This window comes from Vigna unguiculata, chromosome 2 (genome assembly GCF_004118075.2).
Source record: "Vigna unguiculata cultivar IT97K-499-35 chromosome 2, ASM411807v1, whole genome shotgun sequence".
Lineage (NCBI taxonomy): Eukaryota > Viridiplantae > Streptophyta > Magnoliopsida > Fabales > Fabaceae > Vigna > Vigna unguiculata.
The window spans coordinates 33,463,621-33,484,995 of NC_040280.1; the positions used below are offsets into that span (position 1 = coordinate 33,463,621).

General features: G+C 25.2%; 1 protein-coding gene and 4 non-coding genes across 25 annotated transcripts in view; all 5 read right to left on the bottom strand.

The window, feature by feature from the left end:
* LOC114173793 overlaps positions 1-21,375 on the bottom strand; it is a 47,843-nt gene that overhangs the window by 8,427 nt on the left and 18,041 nt on the right. For 18 of the 21 annotated variants that reach the window (XR_003602578.1, XR_003602573.1, XR_003602577.1 and 15 more), the window contains exons 1-2: positions 1,326-1,496; positions 747-813 (exon numbers count right to left, since the gene is read on the bottom strand). The exons of 1 other annotated variant lie outside the window; for it this stretch is intronic. The gene's annotated coding sequence lies outside the window, so the exon portion shown is untranslated. Of the gene's footprint in view, positions 1-746; positions 814-1,325; positions 1,497-21,375 lie in introns of those variants that run through there. 2 more of the 21 variants (XR_003602571.1, XR_003602580.1) reach the window with 2 other exon arrangements.
* Positions 972-1,056, bottom strand: LOC114174782. Its single transcript, XR_003602743.1, has one exon. It is a non-coding gene; the product is annotated as a small nucleolar RNA snoR113 (small nucleolar RNA).
* Positions 1,174-1,267, bottom strand: LOC114174777. The gene has a single exon (XR_003602739.1). It is a non-coding gene; the product is annotated as a small nucleolar RNA snoR113 (small nucleolar RNA).
* LOC114174781 lies at positions 10,733-10,817 on the bottom strand. Its single transcript, XR_003602742.1, has one exon. It is a non-coding gene; the product is annotated as a small nucleolar RNA snoR113 (small nucleolar RNA).
* On the bottom strand, positions 10,938-11,024 carry LOC114174780. Its single transcript, XR_003602741.1, has one exon. It is a non-coding gene; the product is annotated as a small nucleolar RNA snoR113 (small nucleolar RNA).

A 21,375-nucleotide genomic window follows, 5' to 3' on the forward strand; every position in this document is an offset into this window, starting at 1 on the left:
CGTCCAGAGTCAATGATACATGAGTGCAAACGAATGTGTCATACTAGTTGAAAACTATAATTTAAATTCATCATATTAAGGCATGTATGTATAAAACTTACATTTATTTTAAATGTGTATTTAACGTTTCATATTTATATTATTTTTTATTATATATAAATAACAACTAAATATAATCTAATTATTTTAATATCTCTAAGGTAGAAAAGGTTAAATATTTTAAATAATAATTTAAATTTAAGTTTAAATCATGAAACTGAAAATTTATATTTAATTCAAAAATATAATGTTAAAAGATTAAATCTATAATTTCTTTTTTTTCAAATTCTTCTTCAAAGTGGTGTAAAACCATAACAAAATTTATTGATTGTATTAATATTTGCTTAAATATTTTAAAGGAGATTTGATTTTTTCTAATTAATAGAAAATTTAAATATATAATATGTATTGAATATAGTAAAATTAAATACATCCAATCGTAAAATGCCACTTCATCTTGGATTTAGGCAGAACATCACAATGTTGGTAAGGTTATTGTTTTTATGACTCTGATTTGTAGTCATATATGCTCAAATATATTTTCCTTTCAATTTTTTGTGATTGTTAGTGATAGTTCTATCTCTTGCCGTCCATATTAAACATTTTTTATCATTAGAAACATGTATATAAATAAAACGAAGGATAGAACCAGAAAACAAAACCACACATAGAAAAAACACACAAAAGTTACTGCAATCAAAAATTACCGGAGAACCAAGCATGTGTTCCAGGAAAAATGTTCACAGCCGTGATGTGTACCGACACAGCAATAATCTGCACAAGTTTTTTTAAACAGCATAAATACCCAGTAAAAGATATTACATATTAATAATAACTGGGAGAGACATAAAACCTAAAGTAAAGAACACGCTTGGGAGTACCAATACTCATCCAAAATAAAGAAACCATAAAAGAACAAGCTGTGGGGAGTGTTGGCTCAGAAAACCCTAAACAATGAAGTTCATCATTCTACTGCCAGTAAATGGCAGCAATCCGGCCTTTTATTCATCATCGCCAGATAAACTAGGAAAGATCCAAACTTTAAACTCTCCACTACTCCTATGTCTTTCCCTCGTTACCATGTTTCAACATTTTTCTAAAAATGACATGAAAATGAAAACAAAATAACGATTACTGGCTCAGAAAACCCTAAACCATAAAGTCCATCAATCTACTGCCAAAGAAGTATACGGCAGCCGTAAGTCCGGCCTTTTCATCGTCATCGCCAGTTAAACTCAGAAAAATTCAAACTTTGTAGTCTAAGATGAAAAAAATTTAAAGTTTACCTGTTCCGTTGTGACTCTGCCGGTTTTGATAACAATGGGACTCACATTCACTTTCTGATTCACAGATCTGAAAGCATCCAAAGCATATCGCGGACAGAGCATGGAAGTATCCAGTCTCAGTTTTTTGTATTTCTAGGGTTTGAGTTCCATCCTGCTGCGAACCAATTTAAATAATCTCCATCCAAGATTATTTTAATATATTATTTATTGTTTGTTTATTATATTTTAACGGTAAAAAAAAAATACATCTTTTATTATATTAAAATAATAATGCGACTCTTTTTTCGGCGAATTTCGTCTGTTTACGATGTGATGTGATGTGATGTGTCTCTCTCTTTTCTTTCACCTTTTCGTATTCTACTCTGCTGTGTAATAAAAAAATAAATTATTGAAGAGCCTTCACCTATCTCACGATTTTAATTTTGTACCATAAATTCATACAAATAATATATTAACTTATTTATATGTTGTATGATATCATGTTTACATAAATAATCATGACATAATTATATATATGACATATTAGTTTAATAAAAAATTAATACAAATATAAAATATGTTTATTTTGCAAAATCAATTGGTTAATTAAATCACATGATTTTAAAATAAAAAATATTTCACTATTTTTATTCTATTTTATAATATATTTTTCGAACAAATTTATTCATGAGTTTTCATTCTCCATCTCAAGATTTAGTCATAGATAGATGCATCGTAGGTTATACTTTGAAGAATTTTGTAAAGTAAAATGAAAAAATTTAAAATTTAGGTTTACCATCCCTTTGTTAGCTTTGCAAAGCCGGTTTCAATCTCTTTCTCTTTGTATAGGAATTTAGTTTAGGAAAATAATTATTTGAATTATTTAATAATTTTTATAAATGTAAAATGGCTTTAACCGAAATTAATTTGTGTATTTAATAAATAGGAATGAGAAATAGTGATATCAAAATTGTATTTTTTTATTTAAGGAATGTCTTAATGAAAAATTATGTTTTCAAAATTGACACCTGGGATAAATGGTTTAACTAGTGAGAACAACATCTTCTCTTCTCGTCATTATTTTATCAAAAAAAAATTGAGACAAAAAACTTCTTTTTTTAATAGTTTTTATTTCTTTTTTCTCTCAAATTCAAAAAATGTCTTTATTAAATAATAGTAGAAGAATGTCACCGTCTAAGAAGTAGTAACTATCAAAATCCTAAATCAAAAAACATAAACAACATCATTAATCAAACAAAACATAAACAAGAAAATTTAGTCTCTTATACAACATATCTTTTTAAGAAACATATATATTTTCCAATATTTCTGATAATAAAATATACTATATTTTAATAATAATATAAAATAAATAATGAAGTCAAAGATAATTTTGTTATAAGGTAGTTTGAATATAGAGAGTGAAAATGAAAAATACATATCAAATATATTATAATTGACTCCCTTCTAAATTTAAGGTACAGATAATGTATAAAGTGAAGGTAAATGTTACAAAATTATTAGTAAGTATATCACATAGTATAAAGTGAACAGGTTAAGATATCATATCCACGTAGATTAATATTGTTTAAATTAATTGGTTAGGAACTGATAAAGTTGAAAATAACAGAACATTTATAATTTAAAAAAATTTAAATTTACTATAAAGCATAAATAAAAATTGACACAATAGAAACAAATAGTTTGATTAAAAAAATATAACAAAAATAGCGTGATATAAATTAACTTAATGACGTTAAATTTTGTAGACTTGTTTGGTATTCTAAATTTATATTTGAGTTGAAATACATTAAGACTGTGTAAATAACTAAAACATCATCCTAAAATGTATTTGACATACATGTTAATAAAATTTAATGTAATTGAATTAAAAATATTATATTCATTTATTTATAAGAAAATTTAATGTAATTGAATTAAAAATATTATATTCATTTATTTATAAGATTTTAAAACAAAAATACAACAGAAATTAAATTAAGATATAATCAGATTTCAATTTCGAATTCAACTTTATAACTCTAAATTGAGTTAGTCTCTCCAATGTGATGTTGGAGCTTTTTTGTAGTTTTAAATGGGTTAATAGTTTGAATATGATGTCACATAATATAATTGAGTATCGTTTTCCTTTTTATTTTTCTTAGTTTATTTCTGTGTGCCTATTAAACACAGCTTAAACGATTTTCCAAAAATATCGGTCCATGCATAGAAAAAAGAAAAAAACATTCAGACAGACACCGAATGGAACAACATAAATTACAATGAAAAATAAATAAACTAAATTGAGTAAGGCATATAAATATCAGAAGCTTTTGTTGGTAACTGATTGGTCGGTCACCATGAAATGAACAACATAATTAATAATGTTAGGTTAGTCAGGCATTAGTCAAATCAATAGAGATGGAATATTTTTGTGGACACTATTTCATTCTTCTTCTTCTATTAACTCTCATATACTATTTTTGTTTTGTTTAAAAATATCATACAAGCTTTTTATTTATCACTATTAGTTTATTATTTCAATAAATTATATGCAATTTTTTATAAATTATAAATACAAACAAAATTTCAAATAAAGTTCAACTTAACATATCTTAATTAAAGACGAGTTAGACTAAAAGACTAAAGTTGATTTTTTTAAGAGGAGTTTTAATTTAAAAGAATTGTCAAGTGATTTTAGTTAACTAAAAATGAATGAAATTTGAACATGGAAAATGAATTATTGACCATTTATGAAACTAATTAGCTGGATTTGATTGAATATACTTTAAAACGATGGTAAAATGGGTGAGTCTTGTCCGTTATTTTTTTTTAATTTCAAATTTAAAAATTTGTTTATTTAAATATAAATATTAGAAATATATTTAATTATATAAGTATTTTAAACTTTTAGTTAATCAATTAAACTCTCTAATCAAATAAAGTACAATAATTATTATAGTTATATATTATGTTATTTTTCATATAATTAGTAATAGTAGTAAATAATTAACATACTAAAAAGATTATATCAAGATTAATTGACAGACAGAAAATTTTAAACTGATGCGTTAAATTTTGAAAGACTCATTATTATCACCAATAATTTTCTAATAGATTAAATTTTTATAGTATATACGAATGAGTGGGTGATGAATAAATAGATTGGTTTAACATATAGTGACAACCATCCGTGTTTTATAATTTTGATGGTGCGTGAATTTGATTTTTTGTTATTACTTAATGAAAGATCACTGTCATTATATTCGACTATATTACCAAAAATGCAACTATCAACACAGATTTGAGAATGAAAATAACTATCAATGCAACTATTAATATAATTGTTCCAACTAAAAGGAGTATCATACATGGAATGATCGTAATCACTCTTAATAACAGTATTCTGATAGCTAGAAAAAAAAATTTCTTGTTCACTTAGAAAAGAATGATTGTTGTTAATCTCCAAAGTTTTATTTTCAATATCTAAATATATGGAATAACTGTTCTTCTTATTATCCCTAACTAAAAAAGTTTTATCAGATAGGAAATCCTCATGATTTATCCTCTTCTATTAATCTATCAACTATATTATGGGTAGAGATTGATTCATTTGATATTCCACCTTGTAGCTTTTACGTTCAATGTTATATTTATGGTGCTCTATATGTTTTTTAAACGTGTGTATAACTCAATGGATGAAGGAAAATATAGTTTGATATATCTTTTAAAATGAAATTCATTTTATTCATCACATTTTTTTAGTGACATAATATTTTAGTTACAGAGTATAAAATATAATTTAAATGTTTAATTTTTTCTTTTTCAAAATATTGCCAATGAACAAAAGAACGATAGTTAAATTATTAATATGAGAGTGACAATTAAAATGAGATTATGAGTGAGTATGGATGACAAATAACTTGCTTTTGTGAATATAATCTAAACCAATGTAATCAAAATCGAAATTTAGATCATAAAATCGTAATATTCAATGATTTTGCATAGTATTTAAGAGTGAGATTTCACACATAATCGTAATAGTAAGATCCATAAAATCGTAAAATATTGTAAATTATCATTTTTTTCTCACATTTTCTGTTGCACTGCTTATTCATATTTTTTAGTGAATAAATTCAATTTAAATTAAACCTTAAAAATTAATATAAATAAAAATTTACATTGTTGTATGTGGTGTGAGTAACACACTCCCCTCTCACACCTACTCAAATAAAATATTAATGCAGTAAATATTAATTTCTCAATTAAAAATTGATAACACCAAAATTCAGCTCCAATACATCGCAACACTTCCCAAATAAATACAATAATTGATTTTGCAAGCCACAATTTTACATCCATCAAAAGCTTAATAATGTTAAGATTTATTAACTCTAATGTTAGTACTTATTATGAATGTTATTTAAGAAGATCGACAATAAATAACTTCTTTTGATATATTTTTCTCATTTGACAATTATGAATACAATTTATCAAATTTTAATATATCCAAAAATAATAATAAGTTATTATGATATAATTTCTTTATATTATTTTGTTTTAATTATTTTCGTATTCCTATATTTTATTACATAATTATTTTTCATACACGCCATTTAAAATTTTAAAGGATTAAATTGAATTCATTTATACTCTCAGTGAATTCCAATAATTACTTTATTGATAAAACATTGCTTACTTTACTGACACTCACAGACTAAAAACTTTACTATATCATCTTTTGTAAACTTAGTTGATTAAGTATTGAGAAAATGATGGATTTTATATAAATATAGGTACTATGTTTTCATAAAAATGAAATTAATATTTCGTGTTACGATTTTATAATTTACATGGATCATTCATAATTTTAATCATAATATCGATTTTAACTTATCTCATCTCATTCCTACTTTGATAACAAATATTTGTATTGATTAGATATAGGTAAAAAAATCTAAAATACTTGACTTTTTATTTTGACATAGAAACGAGAATAATCTAAATGTACATATATCTTTCTCTATTTAAATTATTAAAATATTCATTATTCATTAAGTAATTTTATACAAACACACTACAAAAATATTTAAAATATTTTCTAATTTAAATAGTTTTTTTGTGTCATATTCTTAAATATTATCAACTACATTTTATTAATCTTTACAGATTTAACAAATATTTGATTCTCGTAAAATTTTATTTAATATTTTAATTTAAAATATATAAAATTATAATTTATTTATAAATGTAAATGTGAAAAAAAAATATATATCAAAGTGCATGAAAAAACACCCACCAATGGACCATGCGTTTCAGTTTGATAGGTGCTTCATTGATGTATTCTTTCTGCAATTCCCTGTTTTTCTTCGAGATCGGCTTACCCTAATGATCCTTTCACGTAAAGATTTTCTTCTTTACCTAAATAACTTCAATTTACATATAATAAACCCCATAATAACTTTTAATTTTAGAAATTAATATAAATACCAAATTTTTGATAGTCAAAATCTTAATAATTAATGTTAAAAATTATAAAAACTAATTTATAATCCAGTCATAGCTTTTTATCATAATAAATACTATTTTAAATATCAATAATTTTGAATTAAGTATTTAATATTTAAATTAATTATTATAGTTATTATAATAATTAAACAGTTTGTTTAAATTAATTAATATTTAAAGATTTTCTTAAAGTAAATGTATATAGAAAAAATTAAGGAACCTGGTCCTTTCCCACGTGAAGAAAGGCAACTCACTTCATTTATTTCAAATAAAGAATTAACGCAATAAAAACGATGTTATGTCATTCCAATAATCGAGGACGAATAAGAATAAAATATAGAAAGTAAAAAAACAAAAAAAAACCGATCCAACACCTAAAAAAATATCCAAATTATCACTCTTTTAAATCCAATTAAATTCAAAGCTTGTTTTTATTTCAAAGCAAAAAATTACATACTCTTTTTTAAATGCTTTGACATCTCTCGAATAATAATATTATAATATATATTAGTATTTTAAATTAAAAAGTAATATGGAATATATTTAAATTATTAAATAAAATCATTTTGATTTTGTTGATATGAAAATATCAAAATATTAAGTTTCACCTTTTTCTCCCTCCTCATCACTTTTGTGTATAACAGCAATATCTCTCCTTTCAAACATACAGACAAATTATTACATTTACTTTCCTTAAAAGGAAATCCATTAGATCAAGAACTTGTTGAAGGGTACAACTAATTTGAAATAGTGAAGAAAAAAACATACTATTTTTTATAATAGGAAAATGAAAAAATTTCCAGCAGATATAACTTGCATAATTTTAGTAAATTTTAAGCATAAACAATGTTCTGCTGACATAACTGAAAATATGTTCATTAAAAATTATGAAAGTTATATTTAACATTCAGTTGATTCTATACATTCTTAAAGTCATGAATGCTGACATTTAACTTAATGAGACACTATATCCACTTCTATTTATTCTTTGTCAAAAAATTAGTTCACGTGTCCGCAAAAATCAGGAACATCAGTACAATTATTTTGTTTTTGGAATTTTCTACAGACTCTTTAAATTCTGAACAAATGTTATTGATGGATTATATTTTCAGGAAAGCTTTAAACAAAACACTCCTGAAGCTTTAAACAAAAATAATCACAAGCACTTGCCACCAGAGCACATGCAGCCAGATAACAAAACATCCTATTCTGAATTCGACCTCTGATTCTTTGTTTTACATTCAATAATTCGATCCCAACCACAACCAATTAGTGCAACTCAGTGAAATTATAAATCCGAACACAACCCTGGATCAATTATAATCCAATGATTAAAATCTCCAGAACAATCACTAACTCATTCAATCACAAACCGAAACATCAACACAATACTAAGAGTGTTCAAACCCCTAACACAAACAATTTAATCCCAAAATTAATGAAACGCACATACAATTATCATCGTCTGGGGTTGGCGCTCGCTGCTGGAGGTCTGGGCGACGACCCACTGGCTGTGCGGTAGGGTTTTGTGGAGGAGAAAGAATTGAGGATGAACGAAACAAAATACTGAAAATGAATCTATGGTATTCCTTTTGTTTGATTGTTCATTTGCCACACTTTATGTTACTACATACTTTTACCCAAAATAAGTTTGGAAAAAATTGAAGGCTAACACCATCGCTTGCTTAGAATGAAACTACAATTATGCAGTGTTTGACTTAAGGGCAACGGGTCGGGTCGGGCACAGATAGTATGATATCCGTACCCGACTCGTTAAAAAAAAATTTGCCTGTTACCCGCCCGTTTACCCGTACCCGCTTAAAAAATACCCGCGGATATTTTTAAAACCCGCGAGTACCCGTGAATACCCAATACCCGCAAATATTTAAAAAAATATGAATTTTATAAATTTTTTAATATAAAATTATAAAAATAAAATATAAATAAAATTAAATTATAATTATAATTATAATTATAATTAAATTTGACATAATAAAATATATTGTTACTTCTAATTATAATTAAATTTGACATAATAAAATATACTGTTACTTCTAATTTTAATTAAATTTAACTTAATAAAATATAAATTAAATATTAATTTTAATTTTTTGCGGATAACGGGTACCCGCGGGTACGGATAGTATGATAACCGTACCCGACCCGTTTATAACCGGGTATTAAAATACCCGTTACCCACTACCCGCAGGTAATAAATACCCGCGGATAGTAACTATCTGTCGCAGATTTTATCTGCAGATATCTGCAGACACGGATATTCTTGCCATCCCTAGTTTGACTATACTCTTGTTTCCAAAAGCTATTCTCATTATTTGTTTTTTAAGCAATATGATCAAATTATTTTTAATAATTAAATTAGATATAATTTCTATTTTGTTCTTTTGATCAACCAATAATAGACATATAAAATGAACATATATATAATATATTATATGTTCAAAAGAAAAAAACAAAAATTATTTCCAATTTAATCCTTGCAAACAACTTGATCATACTACTTAAAAATAATTCTTCGTGTTATAATTTCTTTGTGGCATCGAATGTTTAAAAAAACAATGATTTTTTTAAGTAACATGATCAAACTATTTTCAGTGATTAAATCAGACATAGTTTCTATTTTATTCTTTTAACCAACTAAACATGAATATATTTAAATAAATATATTAAATATGTCCATGTTTTGTTGACCAAAAGAAAAAAACAAAATTATGCCCAATTTAGTCATTGTAAACAACTTGATCATACTACTTAAAATTAATTCTTAGTTTCATTTTTAACATCGAAGGTAATAAACATGTGATACATAATTCCTTTCTTTATGGCACCGAATGTTTAAAAAACATTGATTTTTTTACGTAATATGATCAAACTAGATCAAACTATTTCTAGTGATTAAATTTGACATAATTTCTATTTCATTCTTTGGACAACTAAAATTGAACATATTAAATTGTTCATTTTTTATTGACCAAAAAGAAAAAAACAAAGATTGCAGAGGGTTGTTTAGGGTGGAGAAATAAGAAAAAAAAGGGTGTAAGGAGCAAATAAGGATTGGACTCTTAGAGAAAATCAGGTGGGAACAAGAATAGAATGCTAATGTTAATATCATTTTTAACAAAAATTGGGCAAAAATATAGGCTCAAAATGACTTCTTTTTTATTACTTTTAAATTATAATTATCTTAACCAATTAATTTACTGTTAGTGAGAGTAAATAATTTCCAATACCTCTGAATGAGAACACTCATCAAAGTAAAATGTGTGTCGCATGATGATGGTGATGAACTAATGTATGAATAAAATTTAGTGTAATACATAAGTTTATGTTTTTCCATCATTGAACAAAAGTACACTAAAGATCAAGTTTCAAATTTAAGGTTATGTATCTCCACTTTTAAAATAGTAAAATATTGCGGCAGTTGATTCAAGAAATTTTCACTTGGGTGATAATTCGGAAGCAATATCTTTAAAATCTAATGCATTTTAATTCATATTGCTCAAAAAATCAAGTTGAATATTCAATATTCAAAAAATCAAGTTGTTATTAGGAGTTTACTTTCATTGAAATTATTAGGTACTTCGTCTATTAAAGAATACCAAATTAATATATTTCAAAGTTTATAAACCTCCGAAGATTTGAAACATTCCACCAAAAGTATGCATGCACAAACTTAAAATAACATTATATCTTTTCTCAAGAAATAAATACTTTTTAAATAGATGTGTACCGACACAGCAATAATCTGCACAAGTTTTTTAAACAGCATAAATACACATTAAAAGATACTACATATTAATAATAACTGGGAGAGACATAAAACCTAAAGTAAAGAACACACTTGGGAGTAACAATAATCATCCAAAATAAAGAAACCATAAAAGAACAAGCTGTGGGGAGTGTTGGCTCAGAAAACCCTAAACAATGAAGTTCATCATTCTACTGCCAATAAATGGCAGCAGTCCGGCATTTTATTCATCATCGCCAGATAAACTAGGAAAGATCCAAACTTTAAATTCTCCACTACTCCTATGTTTCTTTCCCTCGTTACCATGTTTCAACATTTTTTCTAAAAATGACATGAAAATGAAAACAAAATAACGATTACTGGCTCAGAAAACCCTAAACCATAAAGTTCATCAATCTAAGAAGTAAACGGCAGCCGTAACTCCGGCCTTTTCATCTTCATCGCCAGTTAAACTCAGAAAAATTCAAACTTTGTAGTCTAAGATGAAAAAATGTAGGATTTAGGGTTTACCAGTAACTCTGCCGGTTTTGATAACAACGCGACTCACATTCACTTTCTGATACACAGATCTGAAAGAATCAAAAGCACATCGCGGTTTTGAAAACAATGCCACTCATATTTACTTTCTGATTCACGGATCTGAAGGAATCAAAAGCATATCGCGGTTTTGATAACAATAGGACTCACATTCACTTTCTGATTCACAGATCTGAACGCATTAAAACCATATGGCGGACAGAGCATGGAAGTATCCACAATCTCAGTTTTTTGTATTTCTAGGGTTTGAGTCCCAGATCCTGCAGCGAACCAATTTAAATAATCTCCATCCAAAATTATTTTAATGTATTATTTATTGTTTGTTTATTATATTTGTAACGGTAAAAAGAAATACATACTTTTATTCTATTATTAAAATAATAATGCGACTCTTCGTCTGTTTACGATGTGATGTGACTGTGTCTCTCTCTTTTCTTTCACCTTTTTTTATTCTACTCTGTGGTACAAAAAAATAAATGAATTATTAACCATTTATGAAACTAATTAGCTGGATTTGATTGAATATACTTTAAAGGATGGTAAAATAGGTGAGTCTTGTCCGTTACCTTTTTTTTAATTTTAAATTTTAAAATTTGTTTATTTAAATATAAATATTAGAAATATAATTAATTAAATAAGTACTTTTTAAAGTTTTAGGTAATCAATTAAACTCTCTAATTAAATAAATTACAATCATTATTATATTTGTATATTATATTATTTTTCATATAATTAGTAATAATAGTTAATAATTAAAATTTAATTTATAAAAGTAATACTTTAAGTTATTATATTATTATACATTTATATCATTAAAATATATAATATAAAATTATTTTGTAAATTATTTTTTAAATTTTTAATCGAAAATAATCTAACAGATCAACTTTTACTTATCTCTTACCTACTAATTTAACATACTAAAAAAAATTATACCAAAATTAGTTGAGAGATTTAAAACTTGAAACTGATGCGTTAAATTTTGAAAGACCTATTATTGTGGCACGCTTTACCACCACCCAGTCACACACCAGAGTTCTTATACTATTGAGAAAGTTTTCGTCGACAAACTTTTCATAAATAATATTTTTAATAAAAAAACCCTAAAATTTTATTATTTTATTATCTTAACTTCCGCTAAGAAATAAAAAAGTTATAGTAACTTTGTCAACTTTATCACCAAAATTTTTGTCAAAAATTATTTTATTTTTCTAATTAATTAAATTTTTATAGTACATATGAATGAGTAGGTGATGAATAAACAGATGGGTTTAACATATACTAAGAACCAAATGACGAATTTTCGTCTAACAATATTATTGTGATTAATTTAATAAAAATAATACATAATTTAATACATTTATAATTATAAAAAATTACATCTATAAAAATATATTTATCATTTTTTCATATTATTAAACTCATAATAATTTGAATCATAATTAAACTTTTCGGTCAATTTTATTTATATAAATAACTATATTATCTGTAACATTTTTATCTTTCATTTTATTTATGTACATTTAATCCAAAAAAGTCTTTACTAACTTTTATTTTATTGCTACGTAATGAGCAACTATATTATAATATTTCCATCTCATCGTCTTTACCAATTTTTAAAAACTTTTTTTTATTTTTTGTTCATCTTCCTATTAAAGAATATCTTTTACGTAATATTAAATGGTCTCCCATTGTTAAAATATATATTTTTAAAATAAATTTACAATATTTGTTTCTTCTACCATCAGTTTATACTAGTTACTTATTTTTTTTAATTACAGTATTATACTCACAACTAGGTCTCTTAATTAAAAAATATCAGATTAAATCATTCAAGAGTTCCCTATTTTTGTAACCAAATCTCAAGTTGGTCCTCAATCCCCAATTTTTATTTGACTCAATTGAGTCCCTATTTTGGAAAATTCGTTGCACAGTAACGATGTTAATTATGTGCCATATGTCAGCATGTGTTTTTTTTTTATTTTTTTTTAATTTTTAATTTTTTTTTAATTTTTCTTTTTTTAAACATTAAAAAAATATTAAAATTGTCACGAATCAATCTGACATTATGCCACGTGGCATAATGTAGCTGTGACAGTGCCACGTGTCACTATTGTATGTGAAAAGTATCAATGTACTCCCTGTATTTGTTATTTTGTCTCAATTTGGTCACAATTTTTTAAAAATGGGATCAATTTCATCCCTATATCAAATTTATTTTTTATTTAAATTTTACAATTGTATTTTTATTATAGTTGATATTTTTAACAAAATTAAGTTTATTTAAATGTATATTTTGTATTGATATTTATTTAAATTTTGTTTTAAATATTTATATATCTATAATTTATAGATAAATGGTAGAATTGCTTTAAAAATAAAAACATTATAAATTTAAATATAAATTTTTTTAAAATTTTATAACAATTCTAACATTTATCTATAAATAATTGGTATATAAATATTTAAAACAATACTTAAATAAAGTTCAATACAAAATATATTTTTAAATGAACTTAATTTTGTTAAAATTATCAATTATAATAAAAATATAATTGTAAATTTGTATAAAAATTAAATTTGGTATAGGGATGCAATTGATTTAGTTTTAAAAAAATTGGGACCAAATTGAGACAAAATAACAAATTCAGGGACTACATTGAGAATTTTCACATCCAATAATGACACGTGGCACTATCACAACAACATCATATTATCCCTGCCACGTGGCAAAATGTCAGATTGATACCTGACAATTTTAATTTTTAAACACAAAAATTATAAAAAAAAAATTAACTTTTTAAAAAAATTAAAAAAAAATTAAAAAAATTAAAAAAACCACGTGCTCACATAAGGCACATAATTAACATCGTTACTGTGCAACGAAAAGAAACTGATTGCAACGAATTTTTCGAAATAGAGACTCAATCGAGTGAAATAAAAATGAGAGACCAAATTGAGATTTCGCTACAAAATTGAAAACTTCTTGAATGATTTGAAGTGTTTGGTGATGATGAGATTTGAAGTTGATTCTGTGTATATCCGGAGAGAAAAATATGAAAAAAAAAAATAAAAAATTAATTGTTGTGTTGAAACACGTTTAAAATATTTATGTGTCCAAATATTTTGTTTTCAAGAACAATAGTAATTCCACTTTCAATATTTTATGTTGCACTGCTTATTCATATTTTTTAGTGAATAAATTTAACTTAAATTAAATCTTAAAAATTAACATAAAGAAAAATTTACATTATTATATGTGTTCTCAATAAAACACTCTCACACCTACTTGACTAAAATATTAATGCAGTAAATATTAGTTTCTCAATTAAAAATTAATAACACTAAAATTCAGCTGTAATACACCACAACACTTTCCGATTAAATTTTAATACAATATTTGATTTTGCGGCCACAATTTTACATTCATCAAAAGCTTAATAATGTTAAAATTTATTAATGCAGTAAATATTAGTTAGTACTCATTAATTATCCTATAAAATAACTTAATGACATTATTCTTTTTTATTTACTCTATAAAAAAAAATATATTAATTTTATTCATGAAGATTGACGACAAATAACTTCTTTTGATATATTCTTCTAATTACAGTTTTCGATAATTATGAATACAATTTATTAAATTTTAATATATTAAGTTATTACGATTTATTTTCCTTATATTATTTTGTTTTAATCATTTTCGTATTCCTATATTTTATTACATTAATTATTTTTCATACACGCTATTTAAAATTCCGATTTTAATTTATCCCAACTCGTTCCTCTTTTGATAACAAATTCATAATAAGATATAGGTACGACAATCTAAAATACTTTTTAAATTTGATGTGGAAACAAGAATGTGAATATACATAAAATCCACTATATTTCTATTTAAATTATTAAAAAATTCATGATTCATTAAATAATCTTATACATACACACTACAAAAACATTTAAAATATTTTTTAATTTAAATATTTGTTTTTTTTTCATATTCTTAAATATTATCAACTAGATTTTGTTAATCTTTAGAAAATCAATAAATATCTGATTCTCATAAAATTTTATTTAATATTTTAATATAAAATTGAATATTTATATATATATATATATATATATCAAAATCCATGAAGAAACGGCCACCAATGAACCATACTTTTCAGTCTGATATGTTCTACCCGTACTTCATCGATGTATTCTATCTGCAATACCCTGTTCTTCGAGATCGGCTAACCTGATGATCCTTTCACGTAAGGAATTTTTCTTTAACTAATTAATTTCAAGTTATATATAATAAACCCCCTTATAAATTTCAATTTTAGAAATTAATACTCAAACACAAAATTTTTCATAGTTAAAATTTTAATAACTAATGATAAAAATCATAAAAATTAATTTATAATCCAATTACAACCTTTTACCATAATACATAATATTTTTAATATTAATAATTTTGAATTGATAATTAATAATTAAATAAATCACTGTAGTTTTTATAATAATTAAATATTTTTCATTTTTAAAATGAATTAATCATTAAAGATTTTATTAAAGTATATGTATATAGAAAAATTAAGTAACCTGTTCATTTATTTCAAATAAAGAATTGATGGGATAAAACGATGTTATGTAATTCCAATAATCGAGGACGAATAAGAATAAAATATAGAAACTATAAAAACATAAAAAAAAAACTATACAACACCAAAAAAATAATAATCCAAATTATCACTATTTAAATCCAATTAAATTAAATTCAAGGCTTGTTTTTTATTTCAAAACAAAAAATTTACATACAAATACTTTAAATGATTTGACATTTCCGGGATAAAAATATACTTATGTGTATAACAGCGATATCTCTCCTTCGTTCAAACATACACAACAAATTATTACATTTACTTTCCTTAAAAGGAAATCCATCAGATCAAGAACATGTTGAAGGGTACAACTAAGTTAACTTGCAAAATTTTACTAAATTTTAAGCTTAATCAATAATCTGAAGACATAACTTATTCTAATACACCTCAATCTTATTCTAAAGTACAATTTAAATAATTATATACAGACAAAACATGAAAGTTATATTTAACATTCAGTTGATTCTATTTATTGTTAAAGTCATGAATGCTGACATTCGTATTTATGAGACACTATATCCACTTCTATTTATTCATTGTCCAAAAATAATTTCACTTCTCCAGCAAGGATTAGGAAGCTGAGTACAACTATTATTATTTTTTTTGGAATTTTCTACAGACTCTTAAAATTGTGAAATGTTATCGGTGAATTATATTTTCAGGAAAGTTTAGTACTTTCAAAGACTAACATGATACAGTTTCATATTTTCAGGTACATTTTTGCAATACATCACACAAGATTCAAAATTCATTTATTTTCTCAGAAAATATAAAACTGGATTACTTTGATAAAGATTCACAGAAGATGTTGGACAATCTAACAAGTTTTCTTTGTCACAATTCACAAGTGAACCACAGCATAGTTTTATGCAAAATAATTTGAATGTAAACACATCCTAATTTGAATTCCACCTCTGATTCTTTGTTTTACCTTCAATAATTCCATCCCAACCATAACCAAACATTAATGCGCATAAAAAAAAATTATTTTTCATAGTTTGAATGTATACAAGCATTCGAGAAATATAAACACATTAATAAAAAACAAAAACGAGATATAATCACAATAAGCATAGCACAGATTACGATCTAAACATAAATGCATGCAAATGAAAATAGCGGAGGCACAAAATTATAAATCCGAACACCACTCTAGATCAATTACCTCTATCACAATACTAAGAGTGTTCAAATCAAAAAAAGAATGGAGGATGAATGAAACAAGATACTGAAAATGAAACTGAATCAAGTATATACGTTTTTCATTTGCAAATTTAGTTTTTTTTTGTGTTGCTCACACTCTGAAAGAAAGTCAGTTTGGGGAACTTGAAAATCTAAATGCTGTAGTGTTTGACTATACTCTGCTTTACAAAGGCTATTCTCATCTTTTTTACAAAATCACATCTCTAGATAATTGTATCTTTTGCCTTTGAATTAAAAAAAGATATTAACCGTCAAATTTTCCCAAAAATGGTTCCAGACTAATAGTAAATATCTTGTTTCTCATCTTCACTGATAATAACATATACAGTTGTTGCTTGTATTGAAAAACAATTAGACACAAGAAATATCACAAGATCCACATCTCCAATGCTTGGGTTGATTACATGCACAACATTTCTACTCTTGAATTCTTATATGAAACAATTCATTTCGACTATTTATGAAATATTTATTTGTCCTAAATCTTTACAGCTGTATCAACTTTAAAATATTTCTCATTGGTACAAGAAGAGGAGTACCTAATAATTCCTAGAAACAACCCATTACACATCAAATTTGAATCCTAGAGAAAACCATAGATAGTCTAACCAACGAAGTGAAAACTTGTTGAATCAAGTGACACAAAATTTTATTCTATTAAGAGAAAAAAAAAAATTAACCTTAAGTCCAGAAATAATGTTTTGTACTTCTGACCTCAATGCTAAACTCTTGAAATTGGCATTTAATAAGCTGAAAGAAAGAAAATTACAGTCACATTCTCACTTTTACAACGACAATTAAAAAAGGGAAACTACACGAGATAGGAACTAAAGTCGCATGATATAAAATTCATGAATATAGATGTATGTGCATGTTGTGAGGGCAAGTTTTTGGAGAAGTGAATAACTGGTATTTCTGTTGTCTAATTGTTCATTTGCCGCACTTTTATGTTACTAAAATTAAAACAAAATACATACTATCATCCAAAACTAGTTTGGAAAACGTTGGCGACTAGCATTGTTGCTTATTTTAAAAAGCCAAATATATAATTAACTAGATGTGGTTGTACTTAACACCAAAGCAAATTAAGTTATGTCATTGCTCTTGTTCAGTTTGGGATTGTCAAACTAAAAGTAAACCAACAAAAAATAAAGCAAAAGGGTAAAGTAAAAACCCATTTGTAAATTTGGTTTTTCGTGATACTATTCTAAAAATCATTCTGTTAGAGGACTATAAAAAATCTTCTGTAATGCTTGACTACAATTTTTTTTTTAACAAAAACTATTCCCATCTTTTGTATAAGAAAAAAAATAAGAATTATGTATAATTTATTCATTACAATCGATGTTTAAAAAGAATGAATTTGTTTTAAACGGTATGATCAAATTATTTGCAATCACTAACTTGTATGCATTAATATGTTCATTTTTTTTTACAAAAAAAACCAGATACTATACCTAAGTTAATCACCGAAAACAACTTGATCATACCATTTAATTTTTTTTCTTAAACATACAAGATATAATAAACACATTATACGCAATAACTAATTTGTTCTTATGGCAAACAAAATATGGGAATAGTTTTTGTAAAAAAAAAATTGTTTATACTTAATTTTTTGGTGATTCAACTTCATTCAATTCTACAATTCCGAATTCTCACATAAACAAAAGCAATTACATTGTTGAAGAACTTTTGACATTAATCATCATTATCAACATCATTTTCTTCAAATTAAAGTTTAAACTTTAAAAGCCCAAATATCTACATCTAAGAATATTATGCACCGCAAAATCTCTAATAACCGTATTTTTCATCTTTAAATCAAGCAAGAATGTTAGCCATCAACTTCTCCCCAAGCACAAGGAGAAATAACAAAAGATAAACTTCTCCAACTGATTGCGTTGATTACATGCACAACAACATTCGTATTCTTCAATTCTATATCAAAGAATCCATTTTCCCCTTCTTAAGAAATATTTATTTAAAAAGAAATAAAACAAGTATTTTATGTTTGTGCATCATACATGATAATTTTGAACTTTGCATCAACTTGTAGATGTATCAACTTTGTCCATTCATACCAAATAATTTTGAACCTAATAATTTTGAAGAAAATAAACTCCGAAAAACAACCCTTATAAAAAATGGAACCCGAATTTTTTAGCAGCAAATCTACGCTAAAACTTCTTTCAAAGGTATATAATAATATTTCATGGCATATGAAAAAGGTTGTATGAATTTCTACTGAGAACTTTAAAACTAATCTTGAAACACCCTCATCAAATTATCAAAGTATTTCAACTGATTACACAACCTCATCAATACCAGCTCAGAACCAAACAGATAAACATTCAAACTCAGTTTAAACTAAACCCAATCAATCCCCAAAATTTCATAAATCAACTTCCCATCCAACCTGCAACATTATAACATTAATCATACCAAATACTTAAAACAAAGAAAATTCAAACACACAACAGAGAGTTCAAAGAACTATAAGCTTTTTCCATAAGTTTATGTTTTTCCATCATTGAATAAAAGTACACCGAAGATCAAGTTTCAAATTTAAGGTTATGTTTCTCCACTTTTCAAATAATAAAATATTGTGTCAAATTCATGAAATTTTCACTTCGTTGTTAAGGTTGTGTATAATTTCCCTATAATTTAAGTTGATGTTTATTAGTACATGATGGTTCAAGTTGATGATTCATATAGAATCTCTATGATGCTTACAAATTTCTAGATTTTTCTAATAATTATAATACTACTACCTTTTATATATCTTCCAAACTAAGTTTTACTGCAGTAAAATAAATTTAAACAACAAATACCAGAAATTTGGCACTAAAAACTGTGATGACAATTCGGAAGCAATATCTCCAAAATCTAATGCATTTAAATTGATATTGCTCAAAAAATCAAGTTGAATATTCAATATGGGTTATTATTAGGAGTTTACTTTCTTCAAAATCATTAGGTACTTTGTCTAATTAAAGAAGACTAGAAAGAAATATTTCAAATTTTATACACCTACAATGAGACATTCTTTCAAAATTTAATAATGACAAAATAAATTCTTTCATATAAAACTCAAGAATATGGATGATATATGTATGTTGTAAGTGTTTTTGGAGAAGTGAATATCTGAAATTTCTTTTGCTTGATTGTTCATTTGCCACACTTTTATGTTATAGGAAAATGAAACAGGATACTTACTATTATCCAAAACCAGTTTGGGAAAAGTTGACGACCAATACCATTGCCTACTTCAAAAACCGAAGATACAATTAACTAGATGATGTGACTGAATATAACACACTCCTAGTGGTAGACCATTTGGATTTTCAAATCTTAAACTTCAACAATGTCATTGTTTTTGTTTACTATAAGAGTTCGAATGTGTAGAACTGAACAAAAGAAAACCACCAAGAAATAAAGTATAAACATTATCCATTTATAAATTAGATTTTCATAAATGCTCATACTATTCTAAAAGAAATTGAGTTCGAATAACCTAAAAATTTAAATGTTGTAGTGTTTGTCTACACATTTGTTTGCATAATTTGTTTTCATCTATTGTTAGCCAAAAGAAAAAAACAAGAATTATGTATTAAATATTCATTATATCAATTGTTTAAATGATGGAATTTTTTTATGTAGTATGATCAAGTTGTTTGTTTGTGATGACTAAATTATGCAGAATTCTTGTTTTCTTTTCTTGTCAATAGAAAATGAAAATATTTATAATCATTTTTTTATTGACCAAAATAAAAAAGCATAAACATGTCTAATTTAGTTATCACAAACAACTTAGCATACAATATAAAAAAAAAATCATTAATTTTTTTAACATCTAATGTAATAAACATAATATACACAATTCCTTATTTTTTCTTATGGCCAACAAAGAAGGGGAATAGTTATTTGTAAATAAAAGTGTAGTCAAACACTAAAGAACTTTTATTTTTCAGGCTCTTCTAACCAAATTTCTAAGACATCACCAAAAATTAAATTTAAATGTAAATAACATTTTATACTTGATTTTCTAGTAATTCATCTTCGTTCAGTTTTACAATTTTGAGTCCTATAGTCAGCAAAAAGAATAACATTGTTGAGAAACTTTTCAAATTTATCATCTTTAACGTTATTTTCTTTAGGTTAAAGTAGGGATGGCAACGGAGCGGGGCGGGTACGGGTATCATGATCCCATCCCCATAATAAAAATTCATCCCCATCCCCATCCCCAAACCTAACGGGTATACAACTTTTGACTCATCCCCATCCCCACCGGGTAACGGATATTTTCTTATACCCATACCCATTTTTTTATTGTTCCATATATCAATTAAATATTTTTTATAAAAAAAATTTAAAAATCACACCAACGGAATCATGATACTATCAAAAG